The sequence below is a fragment of the Leptonychotes weddellii genome, chromosome 3 (genome assembly GCF_054177405.1).
Source record: "Leptonychotes weddellii isolate Sample4059 chromosome 3, ASM5417740v2, whole genome shotgun sequence".
Taxonomy (NCBI): Eukaryota; Metazoa; Chordata; class Mammalia; order Carnivora; family Phocidae; genus Leptonychotes; species Leptonychotes weddellii.
In genome coordinates this window covers 9,479,232-9,497,967 of record NC_138371.1, presented here as the reverse complement: position 1 = coordinate 9,497,967, position 18,736 = coordinate 9,479,232, and positions in this window count along the sequence as shown.

The window sequence follows — 18,736 nt, the reverse complement described above, 5'->3', positions numbered from 1 at the left end:
AGCCACTCTGGAAAACAGTATGGAGGTTCATCAAAACGTTGAAAATAGAGCAATTTTGGGGGTGGTGGAGGTGGAGGGATGTCGAAGTCACTCTTATTTAGGTCAGTTCTTCTTATGACCCAGCAATTGCACTACTGGGTTTTTACCCCAAAGATACAAATGTAGTGATCCGAAGTTGTATGTGCACCCCAATGTTTATAGCAGCAATGTCCCCAATAGCCAAACTATGGAAAGAGCCCAGATGTCCATCAACAGATGAATGGATAAAGAAGATGTGGTATATATATACAATGGAATATTATGCAGCCATCCAAAAACCAAAATCTTGTTATTTGCAACAACATGGATGGAACCAGAGGGTATTATGCTAAGCAAAATAAGTCAATCAGAGAAAGACAAGTATCATCAGTTCTCACTGATATGAGGAATTCTTATCTCAGGAAACAAACTGAGGGTTGTTGGAGTGGTGGGGGGTGGGAGAGATGGGGTAACTGGGTGATGGATACTGGGGAGGGTATGTGCTATGGTGAGTGCTGTGATTTGTGTAAGACTGATGAATCACAGACCTGTACCTCTGAAAGAAATAATACATTATATGTTTAAAAAAAAAAAAGATAGTAGGAAGGGAAAAATGAAGGGGGTAATTGTAGGGGGAGACGAACCATGAGAGACTATGGACTCCGAGAAGCAAACTGAGGGTTTTAGAGGGGAGGGGGATGGGGGGATTGGTTAGCCTGGTGATGGGTATTAAGGAGGGCACGTTCTGCATGGAGCACTGGGTGTTATACACAAACAATGAATCACAGAACACCACATCAAAAACAAATGATGTAATGTATGGTGATTAAGATAACATAATAAAATAAAATTTAAAAAAAAGCTATACATAGTGGTTGCTATTGAACTCTTTAAAAACAAATTTCCATTTCTAATTTATTGTTTAAATAAACAAAACTATTATATATTGTCTAACTTTTTAAATTCTAATATAAAAATACTGATTTTCAGACATTTTGTAATAATCAAAATACTAACTTTGCATGTTAAGTAGACTTATTGTGGTGATCATTTGACAATGTATACAAATATCAAATCATTATGTTGCACCCTTGAAACTAATATAATGTTATATGTTAATTATACTTCAATAAAAATAAGATAAGATGAAATACTAATTCCCCCATACTTGAAAAAAATAAACTTTTGTTTCCATGGTCATCTTGGAAAATATTTGAATGTTCCACATTTGGACTGATACGTAATAAGCCACATTTCATTCCTAAAGGAGAAATTTTGAGATTGGTAATGAGGAAGGGAAAATAGAAATTTGCAGGGAAAAGTCTATATATAGCCTATATGGTTACACAGAATTGAAATCCTAAAATATGCCTGAGTCTGCCAGGATCCTGAAAGCTAATTACCACAGTGAGAAGAACTGACCTAAATAAGAGTGACTTCGACATCCCTCCACCTCCACCACCCTCCATAGACTCAGGTGTGCTTATTGTGTGTGTGTGTGTGTGTGTGTGTGTGCGCGCGCGCACACGCGCCTGCATGCACACTTAACGTGGGGGGTGCAGGGTGCCGGGGAAAGGTGTGTTAAAACCACAAAGTAGGGATTATTTCAAGTCCTATATTTTCCCCGTAGTGAAATAATTCCTGCAGTGAGATAATTGCCTCAGAATTTGTTGCTGACTGTTCTCAGAAAGCACTTTTTTTTAAATGAGAAAAGATCCAGGGAGAGGGCATGCAATTTTAATTAACCAATCTGTCAAAACTAAGCATGGTTTAATTAATGACTTGAGATTTTGAAGGAAAATTTTTGTGGGGACATAGCACTTCTCCCGCTATGTCATACCTTTATAAACCATTCCCTAGAGAACTCCTAAGGTATGAATTTGGAGTTCCCTTTTATCATTAAGGGGGAAAAAAATCTTATGGAGATTGGTTGGACATTCTGCACCTGGCAATTTCTGATTACATTTTATAAATTGAGATGATAAGTGGGGGCGCCTGGGTGGCTCAGTCGTTAAGCGCCTGCCTTCGGCTCAGGTCATGATCCCAGCGTTCTGGGATCGAGCCCCGCATCAGGCTCCCCGCTCCGCGGGAAGCCTGCCTCTCCCCCCTCCACTCCCCCTGCCTGTGCTCCTCTCTCACTGTGTCTCTCTCTGTCAAATAAAAAAAAAAAATAAAATCTTTAAAAAAAAAAAATTGAGATGATAAGTGATTGGCAGGCAATCTTGGTATTCAAATGTGAATGACCCTAAAATGGAAAACTGATCATGTGATTCTAATTTGCCCTACCTTGCCGTTACTAATGTTTTAATGAGTCCCTAATCTAAAATATATTCCATTTCAAAATGAAAACTTGTTTCTTTCATGCCACATGAATGGCAGTTAATACTCCTTAAAGCTTCTCAGTGGGGACAATTTCCAAAATAACTAGCGGAAATATTCACTCTTTCTCAATATTTGCTAAGTGAAATAGAAACAATTAGCTGCATATTTTGTTGAGTTCTTGATCGTCTGGCAAATCAAGGCAAAGCACAAAGGATATGTTAGTTGCTGAACAAGTGACAATTTAGCTCATGAACAAAAAGCAGATTGTGGTCAGAAGACAAGCCTTTGCAGTTACAATCATCCTGAAAAGGATGCCCTAATTACAGTGCAATATTCTTCCATCAGACCACAGCGTTGCTCAGGAAAGCTGGTTGCTAGTGAGACTCTAATGTCTTTCTTTCTTAGCCACTGTGAGTCATGTCTTTCATCTGTAATTAAGGCCTTTGATATGCATGACCTTCATTAGCACTGAGGTAATGAAACAAATCAGACCAAATGTCCTGTTGTTGAAGTTGGAAAAGCCACCATAAATGCTAATCTCCTTTTGCCTCAACTTGTGCCTATGCAGAAATATGTTATTCTAGAAATACCCCTATTTAGATTTCAGGGTGTTGACAAAGTCGAGATATTCTTCATTTTTTGAAATATTGTACATTAAGTTAATTGCAGACAGGGATTGATTCCCTTATTTGAATATCGTTGATAGCCTGGACAAATTAAATATACAACAGGATGTATTCCTACCATTTTTTTTTTAAGATTTTATTTATTTATTTGAGAGAGAGAGAATGAGAGAGAGCACATGAGAGGGGGGAGGGTCAGAGGGAGAAGCAGACTCCCTGCCGAGCAGGGAGCCCGATGCGGGACTCGATCCAGGGACTCCAGGATCATGACCTGAGCCGAAGGCAGTAGCTTAACCAACTGAGCCACCCAGGCGCCCTATTCCTACCATTTTTATGGTGAAATAATTTCATATTTGACACGGTTTCCATATTTAACCCTTTCCATTAGATGATCGCTCATGTTAGAAACCTTGCTATTCAAATTCAGTTTATTTTATTTGTCCACTCACTCTGTGTGCCAGATACTGGGATGGGCATTTTACACATGTGATCTCTACTCCTTGGAATAAATCTGCAAAGCAGATTTTATTAGCCCCATTCTATATATGCAGATATGTAAGCTGAGAAAAAATAAGTGGTTCCCTAAAAAACATGAACAATGTGGCACAGCTTAACTTTAATTAAAGAGGTATGATTGGGGGGAGGGTAGGATGAGCAGAGGGAGCGGTGTCTCTTAGAACAATGTTTTTTGAGCACCAGTGTTGATAAGAGAGCAATGAACAAAACACCAGAAGAAACAGCAAAAGAGGCAAGTGAAGTATCAGTGGTCAGACCAGAGGTCCTTTAAAGAATGTGATCAGTGTAACTTACATTTAAAGAATGTAAAGTCGTCCAGTTTCATTCTGTTGCTGTCCAATTTTCCCAACACCTTTTGTTGAAGAGACTTTTTTCCATTGGATATTCTTTCCTGCTTTGTTGAAGATGAGTTGACCAGAGTTGAGGATCTATTTCTGCAAACTGGTGCAGCCACTCTGGAAAACAGTATGGAGATTCCTCAAAAAGTTAAAAATAGAACTATCTCACAACCCACCAATTGCACTACTAGATATTTATCCAAAGGATACAAACATAGTGATTTGAAGGGGCACCAACACCCCAGTGTTTAAAGCAGCAATGTCCACAATAACCAAAACATGGAAAGAGCCCAGATGTCCATTGACAGATGAATGGATAAAGAAGATATGGCATATATATATATATGCCATATCTTCTTTATATATATATATATAATGGAATATTACCCAGCCATCAAAAAGAATGAAATCTTGCTATTTGCAAGGACATGGATAGAACTAGAAGGTATTATGCTAAGCAAAATAAGTCAGTCCCGAGAAAGACAAATACCATATGATTTCATTCATATGTAGAATTTAAGAAACAAAACAGATAAACATAGGGGAAGGGAAGGAAAAATAAAATAAGATAAAAACAGAGAGAGGCAAACCATAAGAGACTCTTAACTACAGGGAACAAACTGAGGGTTGTTGGAGGGGAGGGGGGCAGAGGGATGGGGTTAACTGGGTGGTGGGCATTAAGGAGGGCACGTGATGTAATGAGCACTCAGTGTTATATGCAAATGATGAATCACTAAATTCTACCCCAGAAACTAATAATACAGTTAACAATATGTTAACCAAATTGAACTTAAGTAAAAAGACAGAAAGAAGAGGAAAGTAAAGTGTCAGGTACCTTCACTGGGCTTCTTCCCCTACCACCCAAAGCCACATCCTCAGTCCTACCTGTGATGGAAACTGCTATTTCTATTTTGGTTCAGACATAGGCTTTTCTTATTATAGAGAGGTCACTGTTTTTTCCCCCTTAAATCACACAATCTCAGTGGGTCCATGGAGTGGCCCTTCATTTCATTTCATTTTCAGATTCCAATTTCTCATATAGACTGTACCTACATTCACTCTGCTGCCTGAAAACATGTTAACTAACTACTGCATGATATGCTGAGATTTGTGCCTGATAAAGAAGGAATACTTTCTGGTTTGAGGGTCTTGAGGTAAATATTAGGAGTACAATATATGAACTTCAGTGCATGGAATTTATGACATCTATTTTATTTGCTTGGAGATTTTTAAAAATTGCTTCCTGGTATTTCAGCTGTGAATAAGCAAGTTTGCCAGAGGGCTGAGTTTCACAGTTCCATGGAGCATGGGGCTGAGAGAGGCCAGAATGATGGCTTTTGTTCTCATATATGTGGACTGCGTTCTACATAGGCAAAAGCTTAGACCCGCGGTCACAGATTAGCTTTCCGCTGGTTTGTTATAAAACAAATGAGGTTGCTATCTTTGTTCAGGGCTCTTGTATAATGGTTTATCATACGATTTTCCATTACTGTGTTACCGGTCTATCACTTTCAATTACTTTTAGGCTCCTTGAGGTCAGTGATGACGTCCTATTCATCTCTGTATCCCCAGAAGCTGCCATGATTCCTGGAACCTAGAAAATGCCAAATGAATGTTTGTGCAATTAAGGAAGGAACAAGGTACCTATATAACAGATGCTTTTGGTTATGAGAGCAGGAATCATACAGTGTAAACTTTTTGGAAACTCACAATAACATAACCTTCACATGAAACAGACCACAAACATATTCTGTTACCTAGTTTAGCTATTTCAGCTGTAGGGTGTTTTTAACAATCAGCCATTGTCATATTAACACTAACAGACTACTGCACATGCTTTGGCATACAGCAATAAAAATGTGTATCTCACTCAGGCATCTGTATGTCATCTGGGATTTGGGTTCAGCTGGGCTTGGCTGCAAGCTGTGGGTTGCATTATCTAGGCCAGCTTCATTAGTCTGTCATCTTTCTTGGACCAGAAGCTACATGTCACATGTTCTTCTCAGGGCAAGAGGTAGGAGTGCAAGAGAGCAACTAACCACACAAACTCATTCCAAAGCCTTTCCTACATCACGTCCACTGACAACCCATAGGCCAAAGGCATCATAATCAAATGGCCAAGCCCAAAGTCAAAGGCTGGGGAGTACACTCTGGCCACAGTGAAGCTATCATATGCTTATTGATAATCATTCTGTTAAAAATAAATCATTAATTGGAACCTATAGTTTAATCTACTTTAGACACTTGCACTGATTTGTAAACAGAGGGACAAACTATTGCATACCTCCAGGAAGCATGCTTTGTGGCTGTATTCTAGGTTGCCGTTTGCATTTTATTCTATCTGATGGAGCCCTTTGGAGTTGTATACCCCATCGGTATGATTATCTAGTGGAATTGGAGCCGGATAGCCATGCATTGTGGTTATAATTAATTTCATTTTAAATTATTAGAAATGTACACACAACAAAATCTATTTATAAAATAATCCGATTAAATTTTTATTTGGAAATATTCTCTGTTGTCTGGCAGTTCAACTAAGTTCAACTGTGTCACCCATCCCTCCACCTAGCCGAGGTAATAGATAACTTCATTTATTTAAATGAGTGATATATGTTTAACACTGAGCAGAGCACTGGCACGTAAGAAGGGTTATGTAAATTTCCGCTGCAGTAATAATGATCATAAAAGCTGTAATGATGATGAAAAGGACAGAAAGCAGAGGATTCGATGATACCTGGAAATTAGTACAGAACAAAAAAACGTGAAGATCAGGGCAAGGTCAGTCTGTGAGGCCAGTCTAACCAGTATGAATGTACTGGTCATTTGGTCAACAAGGTAATAAGCAAGAGAGAAGATGCATTAAATGAAATCATTGATAATACAACCACACTGGGTATCTTAGAGAAATAACCCCTGCCTCTAGCCCTGCACAGTGGGTGAAAAGCTAGTGTCAGAAGTAGAAAGTATAATATGAGCAAAACAAAGTCAAAATATTAGGTAGAATTATATGAAATTATCACTTTTTTAGACCCAAAGTGGTCAGTACTGGCAACTTCAAATGATTCAACCAATAAAGCCAATAAAATAAAGAATCTAGGGGCTTCTGAGTAGTCAGACAGAAACAATGTCCCTCCATCAGGGTTTTAGAACTATAGATATGAAAAATTATCAAGAGAAGATGGATGAAAAACACCAGTGACATTAAAGGAAATCCAAACATTAGAAACTGACTTATGTCAATGGAGATGCATCTGGCTGACCTATTAGTTATGTCCAGCATTTCAGAAGACAACCAGCATAACAAAGGCAAATGTAAGAAAAAAAATTAAAAACTGGTTGAGAGTTTACCAACAATCACTAATGTCTGGGGCGCTTGGGTGGCTCAGTCGGTTAAGCGGCTGCCTTCGGCTCAGGTCATAATCCCAGGGTCCTGGGATCGAGCCCCACGTCAGGCTCCCTGCTCCGTGGAGAGCCTGCTTCTTCCTCTCCCTCTCCCTGCTGTTCTGCCTACTTGTGCTCTCTCTCTCTCTGTCAAATAAATAAAATCCTTAAAAAAAAAAAAAAAAAAATCACTAATGTCTAAGATATGGTAGCAGTTACTTGGTGAAGAAGAACTGATCATGTAAAGATTTGATAGCCTTTCTACTTATTGTAATGTGTTTGTTATGCAGTATGCAGTCCACATGAAATATTGTTCTGGTTTATCTCAATTAGCAATGTCTTCTTGTACAGAGACCAAAGTTAAGGAATCCCTTGCAAGTGTTGTTAAAGCAGAAATGTCTGTTTCCAGGTGCATTCAGCTAAATATCTGATCATACTGGTACATATGTGAAGGTGGTACTTGCCTGGGTCTGCTGGGCTTGGTTACGTAAACACTGCTTATACAACTAGTCTCTTTGCAGGAACTGATTTTGATGAGCACGATCAGGTAAGCCAGTTTTATAAAAAGAATAAGTGTACTCTTGCTTATGATTGAGAGCTGTCACCTCTCCTTTTCTCCAAAAATTCTCTTACTGATCACTATTTCAATTTGAGTGGGCTCACTTAAACTTCTCATGGATCAGCAAATGTTGGGCAGGTCTGTGAAAAGTACTATATAGCATCAGCTAAAAACACATCAAACAGATTTGCATTCCTCCGTTACAAGTGCAAAGTCAAATGAAGACATCTTTCTTCTCTACCGGACTAAGTGGTAATTGAAAAACTGCAGTATGTCTTAAATGTGTGAGCCCCAGGAGGAAGAGGACCTCTCTGGGGGGAAGATTTAAGTGCAGAATGCAGAAGAGAATGTTCTGTTAGCCATATGCTCTGTGGGTGTACCACTGGCAAAGTGCAGGGTTGGCAAGAAGTTGAAATTTGGTGTGACACACGTTTTGTTTTTCTTGTACTTTGGGGAAAGCAGTAAGTGAGAGTGATTATTAAATTATCTCAGAGAACATAAAATATTTGTTACTGAACACAGAGTAGAATTTATATTTCTCTTTTTATATATATTCTCTTCTTATGACCTTTGTTTAATAAATGATGCACCGATGCATGCCATCAGCATGCATTCTTCCTCTCCCAGCAACCTCACATCTTACGAAACCAGCAATACTCACAATAACTGACATTGGGGAAAAAAATATTTGTGGCTGGCATCTCACTTGGTTCCTTATGTCATTTAATTATAAGTACAGTCTGGGGAGTTCAGGACTGGTAATTTGCCAACAAAGAAACTCAGGCTTACAGAAACAGAGTAACTTGCTAAGGTTCCCATGACCAAGCAGAAGAACTAGGCTTTGACCCCTGGTCTATATCGAGATGGGAACCCCAAGCCACTTGACTTTCTCTAGTAAAAGTTCGAAATCTACAGTCGATGATTTATAGGGATCTATGTCCACATACTATTAAGATGATATAAAGCTTGCAATGATCAATTCTATCTTGGCAATCTGCATAGTGATTCATTTTTTAGAGAATTAAATGCTACTAGAGGTATGTGTCTTTCACAAACAGCTTGAGTGGAGACTGGGTATCTCCACTTCTTGGTATGTGTTTGTGTCTATATGGGTTTTCTCCATTGCTAATGTTATATGTTATATCATTATCATACAAAGGTTGGTTTATAGAAAAATAAAATTATGTATAAGTATTTAATAATTTAGAAGACTGTAATTTTCAAATTACTTAGGGAGGATGTTATTATTGTCATCAGCCTTAATATTTTGCATTCAATTTATAAGTAAGCTTGCCCATGTGTACTATTGGACATTTTTGACCCACTTTCTTAATTTCAGGCATTATTATGATATTAGTTTTGGGGAATCATAAGCCAGGTTGTGAAAATAAGGAAAGGAAGAGATATTCCTTTATTTTTTAATTTATGCTTAGATGTTTCTCTATGGTAGAAATCACACATAATTTTGAACAACAGGATATATGAACTTAATTCATAATGCTTTTGTGTTTCAGCCTTCACACTTGTAAAATGAGAATATAACAGCTTCAATCTATCTAGTTATTGTGAGGATTAAATAAGATCACATGGAGTGTATCTTATTAAGGTTTTGTTTATTATTTATTTATTTTTTATAAATTCCATTATATTATATACAGTGTAATATTAGTTTCAGGTGTACAATATACTGATTCAGCAATTCTTTAAATCACCCGGTGCTCATCATAAGTGTTCTCTTAATCCCCATCACCTATTTCACCCATCCTCCCACCCACCTCCCCTTTGGTAACCATCAGTTTGTTCTCTATAGTTAGGAGTCTGATTTTTGGTTTATCTTTGTTCATTTGTTTTGTTTCTTAAATTCCACATATAAGTGAAATCATATGATGTTTGTCTTTCTCACTGACTTATTTAACTTGACATTATACCCTCTAGGTCCATTCGTGTTGTTGCAAATGGCAAGATTTCATTCTTTTTTTCATTCTTCTTTATCCATTTTCATTTTTCTTCATCCATTTATCTATTGATGGACACTTGGTTTGCTTCCATAATTTGGCTATAGTAGATAATGCTGCAATAAACATGGGGGTGCATATATCTTTTCAAATTAGTGTTTTCATATTGTTTGGGTAAATACTCAGTTGTGGAATTACTAGATCATATGGTAATTTTATTTTTAATTTTTTGAGGAACCTCTATACTGTTCTCCACAGGGGCTGCACAGTTTGCATTCCCACCAATAGTGCACAAGGGTTGCTTTTCTTCACATCCTTGTCAACATTTGGACCTATTATGATAGGTACAAAGTGATATACCTTTTTTCTTATTGTTTTAATTTCTGGTCAGATGAAATAGCTTTTTATATGTGTTGTGACTATGTTTTCTATATGTTATTTTGTTAACGTCTTTTGCCTATTTTTCTATTAGTATTTTTTTTCCTTTTTAATTATCAGAGCTACTTTTAAATTTAGGACATTAACCTTCTAAGTTTTATACTCTTTAAAATCATTTTTCTTGTTTATTTTTTATCCAATTGTGGCATTTTTGATGTGTAATCATTTAAAAATGTATGTGGCCTTCATTTTTCTCCTTCTGTGCAGTTTTGCTGTATATCATTCCTCGAAGGGTTACCTCTATCACCAAAGTTATGATATTCATCTATATTTATGAGTAATATTATTTCATGTTTTATATTCAAGTATTTGATGCACCTAGAATTCTTTTTTATGGATTGGTGTAGGGATACATAATTCATTTTCCCCCTATTTTTAAAAGAAATGGCTGGCCAGTCATTTCAGAACCACTTAATAAATTATTCTTTCTTTTTTTCTTTTAAGATTTTATTTATTTATTTGAGAGAGTGAGAGAGAAAGAGAGCACAAGCAGGAGGGAGGGGCAGAGGCAGAGGGAGAAGCTGATTCACTGCTGAGCAGGGAGCCCGACATGGGGCTTGATCCCAGGACCCTGAGATCACGACCTGAGCTGAAGGGAGACACTTAACCAACTGAGCCACCCAGGTGCCCTAACAAATTATTCTTTCACATTTATTTTTAATATCAATGTTTTCTTAGATTAACATACTTTAATATATATTAAATTTACACATAATTTTAAATGGATTTTAAGACTTTCTACATAGTTTTGCTTATCTTTACAATCTTGTTTGATGTATCTTTTAAATATATTTTGATATCTAAAAGAGTGTGTCTTCCTCCTTATTGCTCCTCTCAGAATATTCTAGGACATACTGGCATGCTTATCCTCCCATATTAGTCTTATTTACTTTCCACACTTAAAATAATTCTTTAGGAATGTTATTGGGAAAGGTACATCAATCAGTTATTTTGCACATTAATTCATTATCTTTCTGGATTAAAAAAAAATCAATTCCAGGACCTTGTTTAAGGTGAGCCCACTATGATTTATGAATACAGTTTCTGTAACCACACTGAAATAATCAACTCTCCAAGCATTGCCAATACAGATCAAACAAATTTCATTTTTATTTTATGGAATGTTGTGTTGTAGTTTAAGAAACTGTAAATAAAGGGGGCTGGGTGCTTAGTCGGTTAAGCATCCAACTCTTGGTCTCAGCTCAGGTCAGGATCTCAGGATCCTGGGATCGAACACCGCCCCGCACTGGGCTCCATGTTCAGCAGGGAGCCTGCTTCTCTGCCTCTCTCTCTCTCCCTCTGCCCCTCCCTTCACTCTTTTGAGCGCTCTCTCTCTCTAAAATAGATAAATACATCTTAAAAAAAGAAACAATAATATTGATAATGATAATGATAATAAGAATAAAAACACAGTAATAATGACAAGAATAATTATATAGAATATTAAGAGCACAAGATCTGTAGTAAGATTGCTTGAGTTCAAACCTTCCCCAACTGCACAATTACTGCCAAGTCTGGCATTGGGAGAATTACTTACTCTTCTGTGTCTTGGTTGACTCACCTTTAAAATAAAGTTATTATTATTATTAAATAGGATAATACAGGTTGGTATTAGTTGTTATTATTCTCCTTATTATTAATATTACTATTGTTATTAGTTATTGAGCATCTATCAGGCACTTGTAACTATACCAAATTTACCAAATAATTCATCTTCAATCTTCACACATTACAAGCTATCTTACAAAACAAATTGGATACCCTTTTTTTGTATTTATCGTGGTGGACATAGGTAGATATCCATAGAAACAGACATAGGAGGGGCGTCTGAGTGGCTCATTCGGTTAAGTGTCCAACTCTTGATTTCAGTTCAGGTCATGATCTCAGGGTCGTGAGGTCAAGCTCCATGTTGGGCTTATGTTCAGTGGGGACTCTGCTGAGATTCTCTTTCTCCCTCTCCCTCTGCCCCCTGTTCACTCTCTCTGTCACTAAAATAAATTTAAAAATTAAAAAAAAAGAAAATGGATACAGGAGCAAAGTCATCTGGAAGTCAATGTACACAGATAAAACTTCAGATAATTATAAAACTCCAGGGATATTGTCTAGATTTTCTGCCTCTTTCTCTCTCTATTTTGATGGAAACCCAATCACCTTTTTTTAGTTCCACATCCTCTCTGCCACCACTCCCTTTGCTGTCATCACAGTTGGATACTGAGGATAATTGGGAAGCAAGAGAATTTGGTCTTCAAGTGGAAGAATAAGCAATAGGAACAGATGGAACATTTTAGAAACAGAGACTGTAATTTTATGGGCCTCTCCAAAGCCACATAAACTAAAGGAGGTTAAGGAGAAAGGAAAATTATTTCTCCATGGCTTGTTTTTCTGAGTTGGTTATAACTACATAAGGACCAATCAGAAGCTATTGCATATCTTCTCTCATTCAAATATGTACTTCATGTAAGCAAATTCAACTTTATTTGTAGTTTCATAACTTAGAGACGTGTTAGCCTTTTTTGAAGTTTTTAGGTGAAGCTTTGGGTAAACTCCAAAGAAAGTAGCATAGAACATACACATTGTGATTAAAACAGAATGATCTGCTGTGTCCGTAGGAAAAGTTGTTGGTTCACCACAAAGCATGGCATACACAGATGGAGGTATATTGATGTGATCATCATGAACATGAGAAAAGTCTTCATATTTGTTGTTTTAGATACTTGATTTTGTCAGGTATCCAGAGTAATTTAGGTTCTCTAATCAACATCACAATAGACTGATACAGACACCACAAAGTCAATTTAGGGATTTGTACAGAAAATACATCACCGAATGGGACCAAACACTATCGTCTACTGGTCAATATAATCTCTCTCTAGAGATTAACTTGTATGAGATGTTATTTGTCATTTGGAAGGTTGCCAGGTGAATATGAAGTGATCATCAACTGTAGCATCCAGCTGTAATACCCTCCTATATCATTTTCACCAAGGCGATATGTCTACCTAACAGACATGGTATTGGGGTCTTCTTGCAGATGATCCTTTGTCTTGAAGTGTACTGCTACCTAAGTATTTTGGGGCTCCCTCTTTTAAGCCTCCAAACTGATAATCATCCTTTTCTTAAAACCTGACCTTTTCGTCAGGCAGAGCAAAACAAAAGGGATAAGATTTTATTGTTACCATTTGTATTCCAGTCTTTCTTCTACATTAATAAAATTAGGATGGAAATATTTATCTAGCTCCTTGGGCATTTCCTTACTGATTGTTACTTAAGTGTAAGTTATTTCACATTTAGCTGACCTCATTCCTTGCATCCCGTTATCCCCAATTTCATCACAGACAGTTACTTAATTGAAGTCTAGGATACATCTTGTTACTCTGTAGTGTTGTACATATAATGATGATTCCAGTGGAGTCCATCTATATTTCAGGCAATAGATTTTTTTTTTTAGAGAGGGAGAGGGTGAGAGGCAGAGGGAGAGAGAGAGTCTTAACCAGGCTCCACACTCAGTGTGGAGCCTGGTGTGTGGCTTGATCTCACAACCTTGAGATCATGACCTGAGGCAAAAAAAACAGTTGGTCATTTAACCAACTGAGCCATCCAGGTACCCCTCAGGCAATAGACTTAATAAGATATATAATGAGTAAACACTGAATAACTCTTGGGGATAACTGTGGTATCCCCCTACATCTGCTCACTTCACATTTCTTTCTCTTAACTCTTACCCTCTCATTTCTTTTTCACTCATTGTTTCTTCCTCCTTTTACTCATTTATGTTCCCCTTTGACCCCTTTGTCTTCTTCCTTTCTTCCCCTTCCCTTTTTTGCCTTTCTCCTATCCAATGCCAACAAGTGGTATTTATAAAAATAGCTGTTGGAGAGAGAAAGTAGGTCTGCTAAGAATGAACCACAAGTGAATAAATACGGCTTTTTTCTCCAATATCTGCTAAGATGGAGATACAAGAATCTTCATCAAAATTTTTTTTCAAAAGTAAAAAATAATTATAATTTCGAATCATTAGGAACTAGATAAAATCAAAGTTTATGGTCATGTATATCTTAAGATCCTTGTATCATTTAATGTAATTTTGTGTCTCAGTAGTCACCCAGAGTGTTTGATAAATATAATCTAAGTCTTATAAACTATCTACCAGTTTCAGATAAAACACACTTCTACAGCTGAGTTTCTTAGCTATTCCTAACACTGTCTCCAGATGTGTTTTCCGCCTTTTTCAATAGGCTTTTGAAAGACATATAACTTCATAATGAACATGCCCAGGGAGACCCTACCATTTGTCACAAGACTGATGTTCTATGAGGACAGAGTTATTTATTTGTGCACAGATATCCTGAAACAGTGCTCCTGCTACATCATAGTTCCTCAGTCAATGTTTGTTAAGTGAAATGATGCTTAAAAGCTTATCATCCAGGAATTCTTAAACTGGAGGTACTATAGTCATCAGGGATTCACAAATCCCTGATTTGATGCAAAATTTTATCTGTGATACTTGTTGCATGTTTGTTTGTTTGTTTTCTGGAAAATGTATTCATGGTCCTCATGAGTCTCAGAAAAAACTATGATCCAGAAATTAAGTAGTGTTGCTTGTAACCCCTATCCATGCTCTTAATTGGATTTTTTTGATAGACAGACTTTATTTTTTAAAGTTTTATATTTATAGAAAATTTATAGAAAATTGGACAGAAGGTACAGAGATTTCCTATATCCCCTCTGCCTGCACGCATACACAGCCTCCCCAACTACTGGAATTTTTTAGAAGTCAGGCCCAATAATGTTTAAATTTTGTTGCTTAATTAAACTGCTTTAGCATATTAGGAGTCAGTCCAGTCTGAATCATTTCTGCTTTATCTTCAAAGTTTTCTCTAGAAGAGAGGCTCTCAAAATTCAAGGTGCATAAAAATCATCAAGAGATCAGAATATAGAACAGATACTGATCCATGTAGTTTGGGAGCCCAGGGTATATCTTTCCTCACAAACTCTCAGGGAGTAGAGCTCACTCGTGTGTTCTGAGTCAGAGCATCCGTATCATTGGCATTGGTACCACGGGGCATTTGTTAGAGATGCCCATTCCCGGCTCCCTCCCCAGATCTTCTGAGTCAAAACCTGCATTTCAATCAGATCCTGAGCAGTATGTATGTACATTGAAGTTTGAAAAACCCTGATCTAGACCAGTGCTTCTCAACCCTGACTGTACAGTGGAATTTACTCAGAGAATTTTTGAAAAATGGTGCCCAGCCCTCACTCAGACAATGAAGTTAGAATCTTCCAGGAGGAGAATGGGTGGGGGAATCTGAACATTAGTGGTTTTATTCAAGCACCCGAAATGATTCATTTTCTACCAAATGTTCAGTACGACGAATGCCCCACAACACCTGGTACCAACAATATTCAAATTCCAGAGAGGATGAAAAAAAAAAAAAAGGAACTGGAAAGTTTCACAAAATTGGGTATCCAATGGCATCAGACTTCTAAATAGCCACAACATGACCAAAATGATGAAAAAGCAATGTCTTCAAAATGGAAGAAATTATTTCTAACTTAGACTTCTATACTAATCTAAATTATCAATCAAATGTGAAGGAAGAGTGAAGAATTCAAATGTAACTACCTTTCTCAGAAGCTACTAGAAGAATGCTCACTGAAAGAAAGGGATAAATTAAGGCAGAGAAAGATATGACAGTCCAACACAGGCAAGATGACATGTGGTGGGCCTGAGAGCAAACAGACGATCATGGGGTCCTGGAGAATTATCTCCAAAAAGAGAATAAATGTATAGTTACAGTTGGTTACAGGATTTAACCACAATAAAAGAGGTTTTAGGCTTGAGCTGTCAACTTTGTGACTGAGTTAAGAATCTATCAATATCTCTATCTGTCTATCTATCTATCTATCTATCTATCTATCTATCTATCTATCATCTATCTATCATCTATCCATATACTCACATATACAAGTACAAGAAGTGTGTATATATATATATAGCAAAGTAATTTAAAAAGGCAATTGTTGCTACCAAAAATTTTTTAAAAATGCATATTAATTTAGAATTAGTGGCTTGGTTTTTAACAATGCTTGCATGGTATAATAATACAAACACCAAATATTGATGTAACAAATAATTGTGTATCATATGAACGATGAAAGAGAAGTATGTGAGTGATTCAAGAGGGAAATCATGTTTAGAACAGATAATGTCTAAACCGAAAAACTAGTAGCAGGTTATTTGGACACCTGGAGGTAAGTAACGGATGAGATATCTAACAGTAAAGGGTTTGCCTCCAAGAACAAGAATCAGGATTAGAGAGGGATTAGGAAAAATCTTTACTTCTTTGTTTCTTTTTTTAAAATATGTATATCTCATATTATGAACATGGAATTAACCTCAAGAAAAATAGATTTCAAAAGCATATGAGGCCATTAATCATAACTCACAGGATTTATTCAACATTTACTACAACATTCCATCAAATGTGTGTGGAATATGGAGAACAGTAAGCATAGACACTGCCCACAGTCATTCCACAGTGTAGCCATTATAGTGCTCTTATATAGTATCTATTGTTACTGTTGCATTTATAATATATTTACTTAGAGTCCTCTGATCCCTAAGGGACCAAGAGCTCTTTGAAGAAAGGTTCTCAGTTCCTTATTTGGATTCTCTTTTTTATACTTCACATATAGTAGGTGTTCAATAAACATGGTTTGAAAGTAATTAGCGGTTTATAAATTCAAAGCATAGCCTTAAATAAACCCAAGTATGCATTAGAGTCAACTGACAACCTTTTAAAAAATATAAAAGTCTTGTCTCTACTTTCTGAGAATCTGATTTAGCTGATATATTAAATGTGTAATTTTTAAAGATTTTATTTATTTGACAGAGAGAGACACAGCAAGAGAGGGAACACAAGCAGGGGGAGTGGGAGAGGGAGAAGCAGGTTTCCCTCTGAGCAGGGAGCCTGATGTGGGGCTCGATCCCAGGACCCTGGGATCATGACCTGAGCTGAAGGCAGATGTTTAATGACTGACCTACCCAGACGCCCCTTAAATGTGTATTATTTCAAAAGGGCAACAAATGATTCAGAGTTGCAGTCACTCAGAAAGTGGAGCATATAGGTGCTTTAGTGGAATGTTGTGTGCTATGGGATTCAGAGGAGAGTTGTTTCAGACAGGGGAATCTGGAGGAACCATTGTTGGAAGCACATATCCCTGTAAACACATTTTTGTGTTGGTGGCTCTGGCTGTTGTAATCAGTGCCTGTTGTTATTTAAAGTGGAAATTCTTAGACTTAGGTTAACCCTGAGGCCCCACTTAAAATACCGTGGCTCCATTTGTTAAGGGTTACATAACAGAGCATTTTCTCATCATGCTTTTTATCCAGATGGATCGCAGCAGGTTTCTCCCTCACCTCAAAATTATTTCTATATTTTTCCTTATAGCTTGATAATTTTTTCTCCTGCAAATACCAGAAAGAACATGGCTGGTGTTCAAAACTTAATGAGTGCTGGTCCTCACTCTGCCCATCTCTCACTAATGTTATAATCTCAGGCACAAGTCATTAACCACCCTGAGCCTGTGTCTTCATGTATTAAATGGAATGATGATAACTATTTGTTTTGTAGGGTTTTTATGACTATGTAATGGAGTCATGGCTGGAAAAACTTCAACAGCTGTACATTTTCACATATCTAAGGGAATTCTGTTACTATGATTATTCTTCAGTATTGTTTATCCATTTTGTCATCGCACTATCATTTATTCTTCAAACTTGGTTGCCCAGATTTGGTCTGTTGGGAGCAGGATTGTTTGATGATTCACATGAAACTAGGAAGCTAGAAATGTTTGGTGATTTCACGTAGATATTATTCATGAGAATAAACATGGATGTGGATAATGAAGGTCAAAGTTGAGAAGGCAGATTGATAATTTATCTCACTGAATTTGAACATTTTATAATTTGGGTTGCACACTATCTCTGTAAAAAAAAAAAAGGAAATGAATGTGGTTGCTGGTGAAAAATATAACTTTACATTTGATACATTTTAACAGAGTTCCAAGAAATCATTTGTAAAATAAATATTCATGATACAGGAGCCTCATATACCTAGGTATAATGTTCTAGAATATTAGAAAACTGGAAAGATGTAATCTGATGGGTAGAATAAATTGCTTAGCAGGTAAATTTTATATTTACCTTTCCCTAAATTTTTTTTTGAGATTTTTTTTTTATTATGTTATGTTAATCACCATACATTACATCATTAGTTTTTGATGTAGTGTTCCATTCATTGTTTGTGTATAACACCCAGTGCTCCATTCAATACATGCCCTCTTTAATATTCATCACCAGGCTAACCCATCCCCCCACCCCACCCCCCCTAGAATCCTCAGTTTCTCAGAGTCCATAGTCTCTCATGGTTCGTCTCCCCCTCTATTTCTCCCCCTTCATTTTTCCCTTCCTACTATCTTCTTTTTTTTTTTAACATATAATGTATTATTTGTTTCAGAGGTACAGGTCTGTGATTCAACAGTCTTGCACAATTCACAGCGCTCACCATAGCACATATCCTCCCC